The following is a 17,974-nucleotide window of genomic DNA, read 5'->3' as shown; positions in this document are numbered from 1 at the left end:
GTGCATGTCCTATTTATTAACTTTCATGCATTAGATTTTTTCTGAAAATTTAATTTTGAGAACATTATCTATTGTGTTAGAATTGTGAGTCGGTCTCTAATTTATAGCTTAAGAAAGTGAGTCCCAAGAATGTCACTGCATAAGTTACTAATACTCATAATTAGAAGCCAAAGTATTTACTCATTCATTAAATTCTTCCAATATAAGTTATTTTTGCAAAGAATTGGTAAATGATATCTTTGCTGAGATTTACTGAAGAGAAGAAAGGCATGTAGAAGCTACTGAAATGTGGGGAATAAACTGGGAAACAGGACATTTTCATTTTCCTGAGAAGTAAACCGCACTATTTTTTTTAGTTTTTTAAAAGATTTATTTATTTATTTATTTATTTAACAGATAGAGAGAAAAAGTGCACACAAGCAGGGGTAGCAGTAGCGGGAAAGGGACAAGGAGGCCCCCCACCAAACAAGAAGCCCCATGCAGGACTCCATCCTAGGACTTGGGGATCACCACCCACGCAGAAGGCAGATGCTTAATCATCTGAGCCACCTAGGCACCCAGGAATCCTAATTATTACAATCAAAGTCATCACTGCTTTTTGGCAATGTGGAAGTCATTTAAGCCCTATAGGGGACCCAACCCAACTGGGCAAGATAGCCTCAAACTGCTTATTCAATCACCAATATAGTAAAGGAATGTAGACATAGCACCTATCAACAATCATCTGGAGGCATGAAGTGTAGTCTATAATGCTTGTGGCACTGAAGTCATTTTGGAAACTCTAAAATCTCAGTCATTATAGATGCTTCTAGCAACAGAAGTGTATCAAACAAACTTCTCAGGTTGTATGTACAAATTGCCTAGGAAAACTTTTGCTGTCCTGATTATTACTTTACTAAATATTCCACATTCGTCCTCCAAGCAAGATCTAACTCAAATTTCACCTGGTATGTGACAGCTCCAGTGGCAAGATGTCACAAGAATCTCTAGCTTTTACTATGTACTTATATAGATGAGTAATATGCAATTGGGAAATCCTCAGAAACTGCCTTAATTTATTCTTCAGTTCTACCATGTATACAGGTCTTGCTTCTTAAATGAGATTACAAGGTGGAAGTACTTTCAATTTCTGTTATGTCCAACACAGAATGTAGAAATTAGAAGGAAACTTACAGGTCTGCAAAAAAAAAAAAAAAAAAAAAAAAAAACCACAAAACAACCCTCCCAATTTATATATTAAAACACATTCTTGCAACTGAGATAACACAGCTCTCAGGCATGGTGAAAACACCTCTCTTAAGTGACTAATGTGTTAACACTGATGGGACTTAGGCCTTAGAGAAAATAAATAAAGCTGGTCGTAACTATCTATAGCAGTTGTTCTTGACCTTAGGAACAACTTTGGGAAGTTGGAAGCTTCCCAAAGCTTGGGAAAAGTAGGAAGCTTTGAAAAGTACTAATGACTGGCTCCCTCCCCTAGAGATTCTGGATTAATTTGTCTTATGCGCATTCTGAGCACTGGAATTTTTTAAAATGCTCTAGGTGGTTTCAGTGTGTAGCCAAAGTTGAGAAGCACCAGTCTCCAGCAATATGGGCTCTAACTTGCTCCTGAGTAGTTGCTGTTTTTGTGACTAGAGTGTTCTCCCACAACCAAAACTCTAGTTCAGAAAAACTATTACTTGCAAGTATATTTTTTAATTAAAAAATTGTAATTTCAACATAGAGGATGAAAGAACAAATCTCTTTTGAGGAAAATAGTGAAGATCTATAATCACCTAAAATTATGTTATAAATGGAGCACCACATTCTATAATATATGTTCTATGGAAAAGTTTTGTGTGGATGACCCCTACAGCACAGTTACTAATTAAGACATGATAACTACTATTCTAATTAATATGTTATTTGTATCCTAATGATACAATAAACTTTCTATTTTTTTTCACCTGAAAGACTCTAGCCTTAATAGTTGTGGCAAAAATTATCTTGCTAGGTATGAGACTGATTTGCTTTTATAATTCAGGCTGCTTTTACTCATCTACGAAACCTGAAGCTGAATTTAATTTTTCTCCTTATACCTTACTAAAGTGTGGCTATAGGGGAACTTCTTTTAAACTTGTTCCTTCAGACTTCTTTTTTTTTCTTTTTAGCACCTAGTTAATTTAAGATCTTCTGTCAAAAAAACAAAAACAAACACACACACACACACAAAAACCCCCACAGTTCTCTGAAGGATCTCCTTCAATAAGCATCATGATTTTCCAACTGTTTTTTAGTACAAAATAAATTATTAAAGATTTTCACTGAGTGGACATTCTATCCTTTATTCCAGTGACCTTTACCTAGAAAGACTTCATACTATAAAAGTGGAAATTTAATCAGCAATGAGGTTAAAATCATTGAGTATTGAATCTAGGTGGCATTTTTATCAATATTGTTTACCTTTTGAAAATGGTAAAGTTGATAAATCATCTACTTTCTAAAGAAGCATGTTACAGGAGTAACAGTAATGAAACTGGTATGAATGCAAACCCTAACATTCTTTTAAGTTTATTTACTCCAAGCAAGTTGTAGAGTTTTTCCTAATAGGCTTTTAAACAAAAATTTGGAGAGGTTAGAATACTTAACTTAAGAATATCTGTTGCCTTACATGTAAAATAAGGATGATAATTCTCACCTCATTGAGTTATAGAGAAGATTAAATGAAATGATTTGTGCAATAGCTTTTAATGCACTACTTGCCACATGGTTGATTCTCAATAAATATTAAAAGGAAAGGGATAAAAACTAATCCCCTTACTTTAAAGTTGAAGAAAATTATTCCAAGAGAGATAAACTAAATTGTTTGAAGTTTCAAAGTTAGAAAGGGGGCAGGCTTTGAGCTGGAGGCCAATCATCCAATAAATATTTAGTGACTCAAAGTATCATTCCCTACATGAAAAACTTCATCCACAAAATTTATTTCTAAATTTAGATGAACCGCTTATTGTTCACATTTGTGATAGGAGTGCCGTGGGTATTCATAAAATTACTTTCTTTAAATTTAACTAATTAACATATAGTGCATTATTAGTTTCAGATGTAGAGTCCAGTAAAAATCATCAGTTTTATATAACACCCGGTGCTCATTACATGATGTGCTCTCTTTAAAGCCCATCACCCAGTTACCCCATCCCCCACCCACCTCGCTTCCAGCAACCCTCAATTTGTTTCCTATATTTAAGGGTCTCTTATGGTTTGTCTCCTTCTCTGATTTCATCTTATTTTATTTTTCCCTCCCTTCCCTATGATCCTCTGTTTTGTTTCTTAAATTCCACATATGAGTAAAACTATATGGTAATTGTCTTTCTCTGACTGACTTATTTCACTCAGTATAATACCCTCCAGTTCTATCCATCTTGATGTAAATGGTAGGATTTTATTCTTTTTGACTGCTGAATAATATTCCATTATATATATAACACATCTTCTTTGTCCATCTGTCTGTTTATGGACATCTCAGCTCTTTCCATAGTTTGGCTATTGTGGACATTGCTGCTATAAGCATTGGGGTGCATGTGCCCTTTTGGATCACTACATTTGTATCTTTGTGGTAAATACCCAGTAGTGCAATTGCTGGCTCGTAGGGTAGCTCTATTTTTAAGGTCTTGAGGAACCTCCATACTGTTTTCCAGATTGGCTGTCAGCTTGCATTCTCACCAACAGTGTAAAAGGATTCCCCTTTCTCTGCATCCTTGTCAATATTTGTTAGTTCTTGACTTGTTAATTTTAGCCATTCTGACTGGTGTGAGCTGCTATCTCATTGTGGCTTTGATTTGTATTTCCCTGGTGCCGAGTAATGTGGAGCATCTTTTCATGTGTCTGTTGGTCATTTGTATGTCTTCTTGGGACAAATGTTTGTTCATGTCTTCTGCCCATTTCTTGCCTGGATTATTTGTTTTTTGGGTGTTGAGTTTGAGAAGTTCTTTATAGATCTTTGATACCAGCCCTTTATCAGATAAGACATTTGTAAACATTTTCTCCCATTCTGTTAGTTGTCCTTTGGTTTTGTTGACTATTTCCTTTGTTGTGCAAAAGACTTTTATCTTGATGAAATCCCAATAGTTCATTTTTTGCTTTTGTTTCCCTTGCATTTGGAGACCTGTCTAACAAGAAGTTACTGTGGCTGAGGTCGAAGAGATTGCTGCCTGTATTCTCCTTTAGGATTTTGATGGACTCCTGTCTCACACTTAGGTCTTTCATCCATTTTGAGTTTATCTTTATCTCTGAATGGTGTAAGAAAATGGTCCAGTGTCATTCTTCTGCATGTGGCTGTCCAGTTTTCCCAGCATCATTTTTTGAAGAGACTGTCTTTTTTCCATTGGATATTCTTTCCTGTTTTGTTGAAGATTAGTTAGCCATAGAGTTGAGGGTCCATTTCTGGGCTCTCTGTTCTGTTCCATTGATCTATATGTCTGTTTCTGTGCCAGTACCATACTGTCTTGATGATTACAGATTTGTAATAGAGCTTGAAGTCTAGAACTGTGATTCCACCAGCTTTGGTGGAATTTCTTTTTCAACATTCCTCTGGTTATTAGGTTATTTTCAGTTTTGGTGTTTTTTTTTAGGATTATTTGTTCCAGCTCTGTGAAAAATGTTAGTGGTATTTTGATAGGGATTACATTGAATGTATATATTGCTCTGGATAGCATAGACATTTTAACAGTATTGGTTCTTCTAACCCATGATCATGGAATGTTTTTCCATTTCTCTGTGTCTTCCTCAATTTCTTTCCTAAGTTTTCTGTAGTTTTCAGAATACAGTCCCTTTACCTCTTTGGTTAGGTTTATTCCGAGGTATCTTAAGATTTTTGGTGCTATTATAAATGAGATCAATTCCTTAATTTCTCTTTCTTCTGTCTCATTGTTAGTATATAGAAATGCAACTGATTTCTGTGTATTAATTTTTATCCTGCCACGTTGCTGAATTACCATATGAGATCTAGCAATTTGGGGGTGGAATAAAAGACAAATAAAAGACAAATAATAAGACAAAGGGGTCAGTTCTCCAAGACATAATGATCTTTAACATGTATGCACATAATAACATGGTACCAAAACACTTGAAGCAAAAACTTATAGAACTATGAGAAATAGATACATCCACTTTTATACCTGGAAACTTCACATTACTCTATCAGAGATGGAAAGATGCAGCAGGCAGAATTTCTGTAAGTACATAGCTGAATTCAGTACCACCAACAACCAACTGGACATAATTGGCATCTATAGACTGCTTCATTTAACAATGGCAGAATACATGTTCTTCTCAAACTCATAGGAAAATTCACCATGATAGACCACATTCTAGGCCATAAAACATACCTTAATTTATTAAAAAAGAGAAGAAATCATATGTGCGCTCTCAGATCATTGTTTAAAGAAATCAATACAGAAAGATAATTGAGAAATCTCAACATACTTGGAGATTAAACAAAACATTTCTAAACATATGAGTCAAGGAAGAAATTTCAAGAGAATTTTTAAAAATACTTTGAACTTGGGGCACCTGGGTGGCGCAGAGGGTTAAAGCCTCTGCCTTCAGCTCAGGTCATGATTCCAGGGTCCTGGGATTGAGCCCCGCATCGGGCTCTCTCCTTGGTGGGGAGCCTGCTTCCTCCTCTCTCTCTCCACCTGCCTCTCTGCCTACTTGTGATCTCTCTCTGTTGAATAAATAAATAAAATCTTAAAAAAATACTTTGAATTTAATGTAAATGGAAATAAAACTTCCCCAAATTCATAAGATGCAGTGAAAGTAATGCTTAGGGGAAAAGAGATAACTTCTAAATGTATGCACTCAATAGTGCATGTATTAGAAAAGAAGAGGGAAATTTATAACATTGTTTGCAATCCAGGAGCATGGAACATTTTTCCATTTCTTTGTGTCTTCCTCAATTTCTTTCATGAGTACTTTATAGTTTTCTGAGTATAGATTCTTAGCCTCTTTGGTTAGGTTTATTCCTAGGTATCTTATGGTTTGGGGTGCAATTGTAAATGGGATTGACTGCTTAATTTCTCTTTCTTCTGTCTTGTTGTTGGTGTAGAGTAATGCAGCTGATTTCTGTGCATTGATCTTATATCCTGACACTTTACTGAATTCCTGTACAAGTTCTAGCAGTTTTGGAGTGGAGTCTTTTGGGTTTTCCACATAGAGTATCATATCATCTGCGAAGAGTGATAATTTGACTTCTTCTTTGCCGAAAAAGAAAGCCAAAGTTGGTGGCATCACAATTCCAGACTTCAAGCTCTATTACAAAGCTGTCATCATCAAGACAGCATGGTACTGGCACAAAAACAGACACATAGATCAATGGAATAGAATAGAGAGCCCAGAAATAGACCCTCAACTCTATGGTCAACTAATCTTTGACAAAGCAGGAAAGAATGTCCAATGGAAAAAAGACAGCCTCTTTAATAAATGGTGTTGGGAAAATTGGACAGCCACGTGCAGAAAAATGAAATTGGACCATTTCCTTACACCACACACAAAAATAGACTCAAAATGGATTAAGGACCTCAATGTGAGAAAGGAATCCATCAAAATCCTTGAGGAGAACACAGGCAGCAACCTCTTCGACCTCAGCCGCAGCAACATCTTCCTAGGAACATCGCCAAAGGCAAGGGAAGCAAAGGCAAAAATGAACTATTGGGATTTCATCAAGATCAAAAGCTTTTGCACAGCAAAGGAAACAGTTAACAAAATCAAAAGACAACTGACAGAATGGGAGAAGATATTTGCAAACGACATATCAGATAAAGGACTAGTGTCCAAAATCTATAAAGAACTTAACAAACTCAACACACAAAGAACAAATAATCCAATCAAGAAATGGGCAGAGGACATGAACAGACGTTTCTGCAAAGAAGACATCCAGATGGCCAACAGACACATGAAATACAAATCAAAACCCCAATGAGATATCACCTCACACCAGTCAGAATGGCTAAAATCAACAAGTCAGGAAATGACAGATGCTGGCGAGGATGCAGAGAAAGGGGAACCCTCCTACACTGTTGGTGGGAATGCAAGCTGGTGCAACCACTCTGGAAAACAGCATGGAGGTTCCTCAAAATGTTGAAAATAGAACTGCCCTATGACCCAGCAATTGCACTACTGGGTATTTACCCTAAAGATACAAACGTAGTGATCCAAAGGGGCACGTGCACCCGAATGTTTATAGCAGCAATGTCCACAATAGCCAAACTATGGAAAGAACCTAGATGTCCATCAACAGATGAATGGATCAAGAAGATGTGGTATATATACACAATGGAATACTATGCAGCCATCAAAAGAAACGAAATCTTGCCATTTGCGACAACATGGATGGAACTAGAGCGTATCATGCTTAGCGAAATAAGTCAAGCGGAGAAAGACAACTATCATATGATCTCCCTGATATGAGGAAGTGGTGATGCAACATGGGGGCTTAAGTGGGTAGGAGAAGAATCCATGAAACAAGATGGGATAGGGAGGGAGACAAACCATAAGTGACTCTTAATCTCATGAAACAAACTGTGGGTGGCTGGGGGGAGGGGGGTTGGGAGAAGGGGGGTAGGGTTATGGACATTGGGGAGGGTATGTGCTTTTGGGTAAATTGGAAGGGGAGGTGAACCATGAGAGACTATGGACTCTGAAAAACAATCTGAGGGGTTTGAAGTGGTGGGGGGGTGGGAGGTTGGGGTACCAGGTGGTGGGTATTATAGAGGGCACGGCTTGCATGGAGCACTGGGTGTGGTGAAAAAATAATGAATACTGTTTTTCTGAAAATAAATAAATTGGAAAAAAAATGAACTTGCAAAAAAAAAAGAAACATTAGTCAAAATTACTGGGGAGCTTGATTGATTCTTAATGGGCAAAAATGTAGAACGCTAAAAGTTCTGTAATAACATGAGCCAATCCTTAATGGGCAAAAATGTAGAACGCTAAAAGTTCTGTAATAACATGAGCCAATCCTGTAAATGAAAACAAAATACCAATTTTGTTTTCATTAAACACTAAAGAGTCTTGTTCCAGTTTTGCTAAAATGGAGACAAATAAAAGACCCAAAAGAAAAAAAATATATAACATTGTTTGCATATATTAGAAGAAAACTCTAAATACAATCATCTGAGTTTCTATCTTAGAAAACTAGAAAAAGAAGAACAAATTAAATTCAAAGAAAGAAGATGAAAAGAAATAATAAAAATGAGAGCAGAAACCAATGAGATTGAAAACAGAAAATCAACAGAGAAATCAATGAAATATAAAACTAGTTCTTTAAAAAGATAATTAAAATCAATAAGCCTCTAGCCAACCTAGCTAAGAAAAAAAGAGAGAACACAAATAACTAATATCAGAAATGAAAGAGCAGATATCACCACACATCCCATGGACATTGAAAGGATAATAAAGGGATACTATGAAGTCTATGCCCACAAATTTGGTAACCTAGATGAAATAGAACAGTTTCTTGAAAGATACAACCTGCCAAAACTCACACAACAAGAAATATGCTATCTTAGCAGGCCCATATCTTTTAAATAGGTTGAATTAATAATTAATAACTTTATAAAGCATAATGCATCAGGCCCTTATGGGTTCATTGGTGAATTCTATCAAACATTTAGGGGAGAAATTATACCAGTCCTATACAATATTTTGCAAGCAGGGGGATACTTCTTAAATCACTCTATAAGGGCGCCATTAGCCTAATAGCAAAGCCAGACAAAGACATTTCAAGAAAAGAAAACTACAGACCAGTATCTCTCATGAACATAGATACAAAAATCATAAAAAAAATGAGCACTGGGTGTTATATGCAACTAATGAATAATTGAATACTACATCAAAAACTGATGATATACTATATGTTGGCTAATTGAACTTAGAAAAAATATTAGCAAATCAGATCAAACAATGTATAAAAAATTATACATCATGACCAAGTGGGATTTATCTCAGTTATGCCAGTTGGTTTGCATTATAAAATCAATTAATGTAATCTATCAAATCAACAGTCTAAGAAAAATTACATGAGTATATCAATGGATGCAGAAAAAGCATTTTATGAAATCCAATATCCATTCATGATAAAAACTCTCAGTAAACTATGAATAGAGGGGAACTTCTTCAATTGATAAAAATATCTACAGAATCCTACAGCTAATGTCATACTTAATGGTATGAAACTCAAATTTCTAAGATCAGGAGCAAAGGAAGAATATCCCCCCTTACCACTCATTTTCAACTTCATACCGGAAGTCCTAGCTAGTACAGTAAGATAAGAAAAGGAAAGATAGTGTTTTGTCTTCCTACCATATCTGTATACCTATCAAGTTACCTTGATAGGTACCTACCATATCTGTATACCTTGGTAGGTATACAGATATGGTAGGAAGACAAAATACTATCTTTGTTCACAGATGAAATGATTGTTTAGGTATAAAATCTGAGAGTATCAACAAAAAAATCCTGGAACTAATAAATGATTATAGCAAAGTTGGAGGATATAAAGTCAAAAGTCAATCATTTCCCTAAATAACTACAATGAGCAAATGGAATTTGAAATAAGATTAGAGAGGAGAAGGGAATTTGGGTAAATTGGAAGGGGAGGTGAACCATGAGAGACTATGGACTCTGAAAAACAATCTGAGGGGTTTGAAGTGGCGGGGGGGTGGGAGGTTGGGGTACCAGGTGATGGGTATTATAGAGGGCACGGCTTGCATGGAGCACTGGGTGTGGTGAAAAAATATTGAATAATGTTTTTCTGAAAATAAATAAATTGGAAATAAATCCCCAAATTAAAAAAAAAGAAATATAATACCATTTCCATAGCATCCAGAAACATGAAATATTTAAATGTAAATCAAATAAAAATGTAGAAGATCTACATGAGAAAAACTACAAAACTCTGATAAAAAGATCAAAGAACTGAATAAATACAGATGTTCCATGTTGATGGATAGAAAGACTCAATATTGTCAAGATGTCAGTTTTTCCCTATTTGGTCTATTGATTCAATGCAGTCCCAATGAAAATACCAGCAGTTATCTTGGGTATCTCAACAAACTGATTCCAAATTTGATATGGAGAGGCAAAAGACCAGAATAGACAGTACAATATTGAAGGACAAGAACAACGTTGGAAGAAAGACATTACCCTACTTCAAGACTTGCTATAAAGCTATGGTAATCAACACAGTGTGGTATTGGTGAAAGAATAGACAAATAGTTTAATGGAGTGAAATAGCAAGCTCAGAAGTAGACCCACATACATATAGTCAACTGATCTTTCACAAAGGAACAAAGACATTACAACGGAGGAAAAATGTTGGTTTTTTTCAGGAAATGGTACTGAAACAAATAGACATCCATCTGTAAAAGGGAATCTAGACCCAGACCTTACTACCTTCACAAGTATTGGCTCAAAATGCATCATAGACATAAATGTAAAATGGAAAACTATAAAATTCCTAGAAGATGATGTAAGACAAACTTTAAATGTCCTTAGGTTTGGCAGTGACTTTTTAGTTATAATATCAAAGGTATGATCTTTGAAATACATTTTTTATAAGCTGAAGTTCATTAAAGGTAAACATTTCTGCTCTGCGAAATATATTGTCAAGAGAATGAAAAGGCAGTCTACAGACTGGGAGAAAATAATTGCAAAAAGATATACCTGATAAAGGACATTTGCCCCAAATACAGAAAGAACTCTTAATATTCAACAATAAAACTAGCAACCTGATTTCAAAATGAGACAAAGACCTTAACAGACACCTCGCCAAAGAAAATGTACAGATAACAAGCATTTGAAAAGATGCTCTACATCATATGTCATTAGGGAAATGTAAATTAAAACAATGAGATAGTACTATATACCTATTAGGATGGTCAAATCCAGAATACTGATGACCCCAAATGTTGGCAAGGATGTGGAGCAACAGGAATTCTCATTCATTGCTGGTAGGTATCCAAAATGGTACAGTCACCATGGAAGACAGTTGGCTGTTTTTACAAAACTAATCTTACTTATCATGTGATCCAGAAATCACACTCCTTGATATTTACCGAAAGGAGTTGAAAACTTATATCCACAAAAAAACCTCACATGATGCCTATAGCAGCTTAATTCATAATTGGAAGTAACTGAGATGTCTTAACTTAACTTAACATGATCCATAACTTGGAAGTAACTGAGATGTCTTTAAGCTACTGAATAAATAAACTATGGTACATCCCGACAATGGAATGTTATTCAACACTAAAAGAAAATGAGCTATCAAGCCATGAAAAGACATAGTGAGAATTTAAATGCATATTACTAAGTTAAAGAAACCAATCTGAAAAGGCCACATGTTGTATTATTGCAAATATGACGTTCTGGAAAAAACAAAACTATGAAGATCATAAAAAGATTAGTGGTTTTCAGGGGTTAGGAATGATGGAAGAATGAATAAGTATAATATAGAAGATTTTTAGGGCAGTGAAACTACTCTTTATGATACTATAAACATGTCATCATAAATTTGTTCAAACTCATAGGATGTACAGCACCAAGAGTGAACCCTAATGTAAACTATGGACTTGGGGTAAAATGATATATCAATATAGATTTATCACTTGTAACAAATGTACCACGGCATTCGGAATGTTGATAATGGTAGAGGTTATGCATGTGTGAGGGCAGGGGTATATGGAAAAATTCTGTATTTCCTATTTATTTTTCCATGAACCTAGAACTTCTCTGTAATGTTTATTATAAAAATACTAATGACAAGAAAATTAGGAGAGGAGATACTAATACAAGAAAAGAGTGAGTTATAGAAGAGAAATAATACAACATGAAAAGGAAAATGAATAAAATGTATAGAGTGAAAAAAGAAATTGATCTTTCTGAGATGAGATGATTATCCACACAGGAGAGTCAAAGAATCATCTGAAAACCTTTATAATCAATAAAATAAATTATCAAGATATCTGGATAATATTATCAGTAACTTTCCAAATTATCAGTAATAACCAGTTAAGTTATATAACCAAAAATTTCCTATTCATAGTAGTAACAAAAAATATGAAGTATATGTCCAATGAAGAATTATGGGAGAAATTCATAAAGAGCAGACACTGCCTCCCCGGAGCTGCCCACACTGCCCTGCCATGGTCAGCCCCACAGTGTTCTCTTTGACATTGCTGTGAACGGTGAGTCCTTGGGCTGCGTCTCCTTCGAGCTGTTTGTAGACAAAGTTCCAAAGATAGCAGAGAACTTTTGTGCTCTGAGTACTGGAAAGAAAGGATTTGGTTATAAATGTTCCTGCTTTCACAGGATTATTCCAGGATTTATGTACCAGTGTGGGGACTTCACACGCCATAACGGCACTGGTGGCAAGTCCATCTATGGGGAGAAGTTTGATGATGAGAATTTCATCCTGAAGCACACGGGTCGGGGCATCCTCTCCATGGCCACCGCTGGACCCCACAAAACTGTTCCCAGTTCTTCATCTGCACTGCCAAGACCAAATAGTTGGATGGCAAGCATGTAGTTGTTGGCAAGGTCATAGAGGGCATGAACACTGTGGAGGCCATGGAGTGCTTCAGGTCCAGGAACGGCAAGACTAGCAAGAAGATCACCAGTGCTGACTGTGGACAGATCTAATAAATCTGACTTGTGTTTTATCTTAACTAGCAGAGCATTCCTTCTGCAGTTCAGGAGAGTGCCCCTCCACAACCACCTGCTCGAACTACCCAAGAATCTCTGCTCTCGCTACAATTCTGCGGGTTCCATAGTTCCTTACCCTCAGGTCCAGCTGGATTGTAGAGTTCAGTTTATGATGATGAAATAAAACCTAAACCAAAAAAAAAAAGAAAGAAAGAAAGAAAGAAAGAAATTCTTAAAGAAAAAAACCCCAAAAAGATTTAAACAATTTAGATATATAATGTATACTTGATATTCACAAATTTAATAGTCACTGTTTGACTTATTTCCAAGCAGCCTTGAATATCCATTGCATATAATTGTTTGGGGCATTAAATTTATTTTTTCTATTTGATCTGTTTAGCCAAAAGCCAGTATTTTATCCCAAAATAGGTATGATACTTATTCATAATCACATGTGCATTTTATGGAATTTATAAAAGTATTGTTTTTAATAGTTTCCTAAATATCCTGGTTCCAGTATGCTTATTTATTATTTACAAAATTAAATTCTATTTATAATTTTGAATCCTGGTTTTTTCTTTAAATTTTATTTTGAGTATGATCATAATATACTAAATACTCTGAAAATATTCACCATGTTAAACAGCCTTCCAAAATATTTACCAAGTTAAATATCTGCAGTGTGCAGATGTACCACAAGGCCCTTGACTATTGTTTTCTGTCATCTAGCATTTTCTACTCATTCAGGGTTTCACCACTACCAAGCCACTAAAACTTCCTTTAACATCTCCAGGGACCTCCAACATTACCATATCCAATAGTCACTGCTCTGGCTCAACTTTCTCAACTCATAAGCACTATTTAACAAAGTTAACCACTCACGCTTTGACTTCTACTTCCAAAATATATCTGGAATCCATCCACTTCCGTCAGTCTTCATGAATGCTCTAGTCTAAGGCAACATTAATTAACTTTCATCTAGACTACTGTAATAGCTTTCAAAAAATTTCTTCTGTTTTGGGCACCTGGGTGGCTCAGTCAGTTAAGTGTCTGCCTTCGGCCCAGGTCATGGACCCAGGGTCCTGGAATTGAGTCCCACATCGAGCCTCTGCCTGAGTAGGGAGCCTGCTTCTCCATTTGCCTCTGCCTCTGCCTCTCTTTTTCCGTCTCATGAATAAATTTTTAAAAAATCTTTAAAAAATTTTTTCTTCTGTTTCTTGTTTTGTTTCCTTTAATTTCATCCGAAAACCAGCCAAAGTGAGCCTTGAAAATATAATCAGTTTGTTATATTCTTTTCAAGATCTTTCAGTAACTTCTCAGGACATTTAGAATAAAATTCAAATTCCTTCCTGAGCCTACAAAGTCCTATGTAAATCTTCCTCCTTCATTGGTTGATAGGACAGAACCAGCCATCTTTCTATCACTTAGATATGGCAAATGTTTTTCTGTCTTAGAGTTTACCTTTGTTTCACTTTAAATGCCATCACCTATTTATTTAAAATAGTTTCCAATTTCTCTCCATCAACTCATCATGTTTTTCTTCATTATAATGCTTATAAGTACTTGATATTTTTCTTTTTTATTTATTGCCTATCTTCCTCCAAAGAGATGGAAACCTTTTGAGAGAAGTGATTTTATGTGTCTCATTACTAGATTCCCAGAGTCTCAGTATCTGGCATGTTGTTGCTGGTGAACAAATAATTGTGATTGAATTTATGAATGAATAAATGAGTGAATGACATTTTTGTAATTTGAATTATTTTCAACTATCAGCATTGTGCTTCCATTAATATTTTCCTACTTTAAAAAGTTAGGCAAGATTCCTAGAAAAATAGTGTCAGAGGGTACATGTATCTGAAGGTTAGAAATATGCTAAAAACTTTATTTTTTGAAAGACATTGTAATAATTTTTACTTTATAAGAAATATATGAGAGTGCTCATCTCTACTAGTTTTATTACCATTTATTAATCCATGATAACTTAATAGGCAAAATGGGTGTCTCATTGCTGTTTTAATTTGAAATTATTTGATTACTAAAAAGATTGGACATATTTTAATATAGTTATGCTTTATATACTTTATGTACTTTTAATACAGTTCTATAAATTAGCTGTTCATTTCCTTTGTCAATTTAATTTTATTTAGGATACATTTCATAGTAGTTAAATCCTGAATTTATAGAATCAAGCATCTATAGCCAGACTACATGATTTTCAAATTCCATCACTACAATGTGCTAGCTGTGAGACCTTAGGCAAGCTAGTTGACCTCTCTGTGCCTTAGTTTACCTATATGTAAAATGGTGATAATAACAGCAGCTACCTCAGGATTGTCATGAGTATTAAATCAGTCACTACAGGTAAAACAACATCAATAAGAAACTTAGAACACTACCTGGCTCATAGTAAGTACAGAAAATATTGGCCTTGGTTCTCTCTCTCTCTCTTAACATATAATGTATTATTTGCTTCAGGGGTACAGGTCTGTGTGTGAATCATCAGTCTTACACAATTCACAGCAATCACCATAGCATATACCCTCCCCAATGTCTATAATCCAGCCACCCTATTTGTCCTCCCCCAGCCCCCAACAACCCTCTGGCTATTAGGGTATTTTCTGGTTCTGTATAAATTTTAGGATTATGTGTTCCAGCTCTGTGAAAAATGTTGATGGTATTTTGATAGGGATTACATTGAATGTATATATTGCTCTGGATAGCACAGACATTTTCACAATATTTGTTCTTCCAGTCCATGAGCATGGGACGTTTATCCATTTCTTTGTGTCTTCCTCAATTTCTTTCATGAGTACTTCATAGTTTTCTGAGTACAGATTCTTTGCCTGTTTGATTAGATTTATTCCTAGGTATCTCATGGTTTTGTGTGCAATTATAAATGGGATTGAATGCTTAATTTCTCTTTCTTCTGTCCCGCTGTTGGCATATAGAAATCCAACTGATTTCTGTGCATTGATTTTATATCCTGACACTTTCCTGAATTCCTGTATGAGTTCTAGCAGTTTTGGAGTGGAGTCTTTTGGGTTTTCCACATAAAGTATCATATCATCTGCGAAAACTGAGAGTCTGACTTCTTTGCTGATTTAGATGCCTTTAATTTCTTTCTTCTTCTTCTTCTTCTTTTTTTTTTTTTTTGTCTGACTGCTGAGGCTAGGACTTCTAGTACTATGTTGAATAGCAGTGGTGAGAGTGAACATCCCTGCCAAGTTCCTGACCTTAGCAGAAAAGCTCTGTTTTCCCCCATTGAGAATGGTATTTCCTGTGGGTTTTTCATAGACGGTTTTTATGATATTGAGGTATGTACCCTCTGTCCCTACAATGTGAAGAGTTTTGATCAAGGAAGAATGCTGTACTTCATCAAATGCTTTTTCAGCATCTATTGAGAATATCATATGGTTCTTGTTCTTTCTTTTATTAATGTATTATATCACATTGATTGATTTGCAGATGTTGAACCAACCTTGCAGCCCAGGAATAAATGCCAATTGGTCTTTGTGAATAATCCTTTTAATGTACTGTTGAATCCTATTGGCTAGTATTTTGGTGAGGATTTTTGCATCCGTGTTCATCAGGGATATTGGTCTGTAATTCTTTTAGGTGGGGTCTTTGTCTGGTTTTAACTAAAAATAGATTAAAAACTTAAGCATAACACTTTAAATCATAAAACCACTATAAGTAAATCACAGGAAAAAACTCCCTGATATTGTCTTGACAATGATTTTTTTGGATTCAAGACTACATGCAAAGGGAAGAAAAGGAAGAATAAACAAGTGGAACTATGTCAAACTTTAAAGTTACTGCACAATAAAAATAAAATATCAACAAGATGAAAAGGCAACTTATGGAATGAGAGAAAACATTTGCAAGCCACATATTTGATAAGGGGTGAATGATCAAAATATATAAGGAACACTTGAATTCAATAGCAAAGAAACAAATGACCCAATTAAAAAACGGGCAAAGGAACTGAACAGACATTTTCCCAAAGAAGACATACATGTTGCCAATGCTCAACATCACTAATCATTAGCAAAATGCAATTCAAAACCACAATAGGATATTACCTCATACCTTTTAGGGTGTCTGTTGGAAACAAACAAACAAACAAACAAACAAAACCAGAAATAACAAATGTTGGTGAAGATGTGGAGAAAAGGGAACTCTTAGGAATGTCTGAATGCAAATCTGTGGAGAAACAGTCAACAAAACAAAGTGGCAACCCACAAAATTGGAGAAGATATCTGCAAATGACACTACAGACAAAGGGCTAATATCCAAGATCTATACAGAACTTCTTAAACTCAACACCCAAAAAACTACTAATCAAGTCAGAAAATGGGCAGAAGACATGAACAAACACTTCTTCAATGAAGACATACAAATGGCTAACAGACACATGAAAAAATGTTCATCATCATTAGCCATAAGGGAAATTCAAATCAAAACTGTACTGAGATACCACCTTCCACAGTTAGAATGGCAACAATTGACAGGGCAAGAAACAATAAATGTTGGAGAGGCTGTGGAGAAAGAGGAACTGTCTTACACTGTTGGTGGGAATGCAAGCTGGTATAGTGTGGAGGTTCCTCAAAAAATTAAAAATAGAGCTACTCTATGACCCAGCAATTGAACTACTGGATATTTACCCCAAAGATAGAGATGTAGTGAAAAGAAGGGCGACGTGTACCCAAGTGTTCAGAGTAGCAATTTCCATAATGTCCCAACTGTGGAAGGAGCTGAGATGCCCTTCAACAGACAAATGGATAAAGAAGATGTGGTCCATATACACAATGGAATATTACTCAGCCATCAGAAACGATGAATACCTAACTTTTGCATCAACATGGATGAAACTAGAGGAGATTATGCTAAGTGAAATAAGTCAAAGAGAAAAAGTCAATTATCATATGGCTTCACATATTTGTGGACCATGAGGAATAGCATGGGCAACATTAGGAGAAGGAAGGGAAAAATGAAGGGCGGGAAATCAGAGGGAGAGATGAACCATAAGAGACTATGGATTCCAAGAAACAAACTGTGGGTTTTAGAGGGGAGGTAGTGGGGGGATGGGTGAGCCTGGTGATGGATATTAAGGAGGGCACATATTGCATGGAGCACTGGGTGTTGTAGGCAGACAATGAATCATGGAACACTACATCAAAAACTAATGATGCACTGTATGGTGAGTAACATAATAAAAAAGAGAAATATAGACAGCAATATCTTAATGTAGGGACAGATGTTACTACACTTAATGTCGTAAGCACTGAGTAATGTA

The 17,974-nt window shown here is 35.6% G+C and overlaps 1 pseudogene; it reads left to right on the top strand.

The window, feature by feature from the left end:
• Positions 1–12,179: 12,179 nt before the first annotated feature.
• LOC122896754 lies at positions 12,180–12,675 on the top strand (annotated as a pseudogene).
• The last annotated feature ends 5,299 nt before the right edge of the window (positions 12,676–17,974 follow it).

The sequence above is a fragment of the Neovison vison genome, chromosome X, assembly GCF_020171115.1.
Source record: "Neovison vison isolate M4711 chromosome X, ASM_NN_V1, whole genome shotgun sequence".
In the NCBI taxonomy this organism is placed as follows: Eukaryota; Metazoa; Chordata; class Mammalia; order Carnivora; family Mustelidae; genus Neogale; species Neogale vison.
Note: the sequence above shows the minus strand (reverse complement) of the source record. Positions and strands in the feature narration are given on the sequence as shown.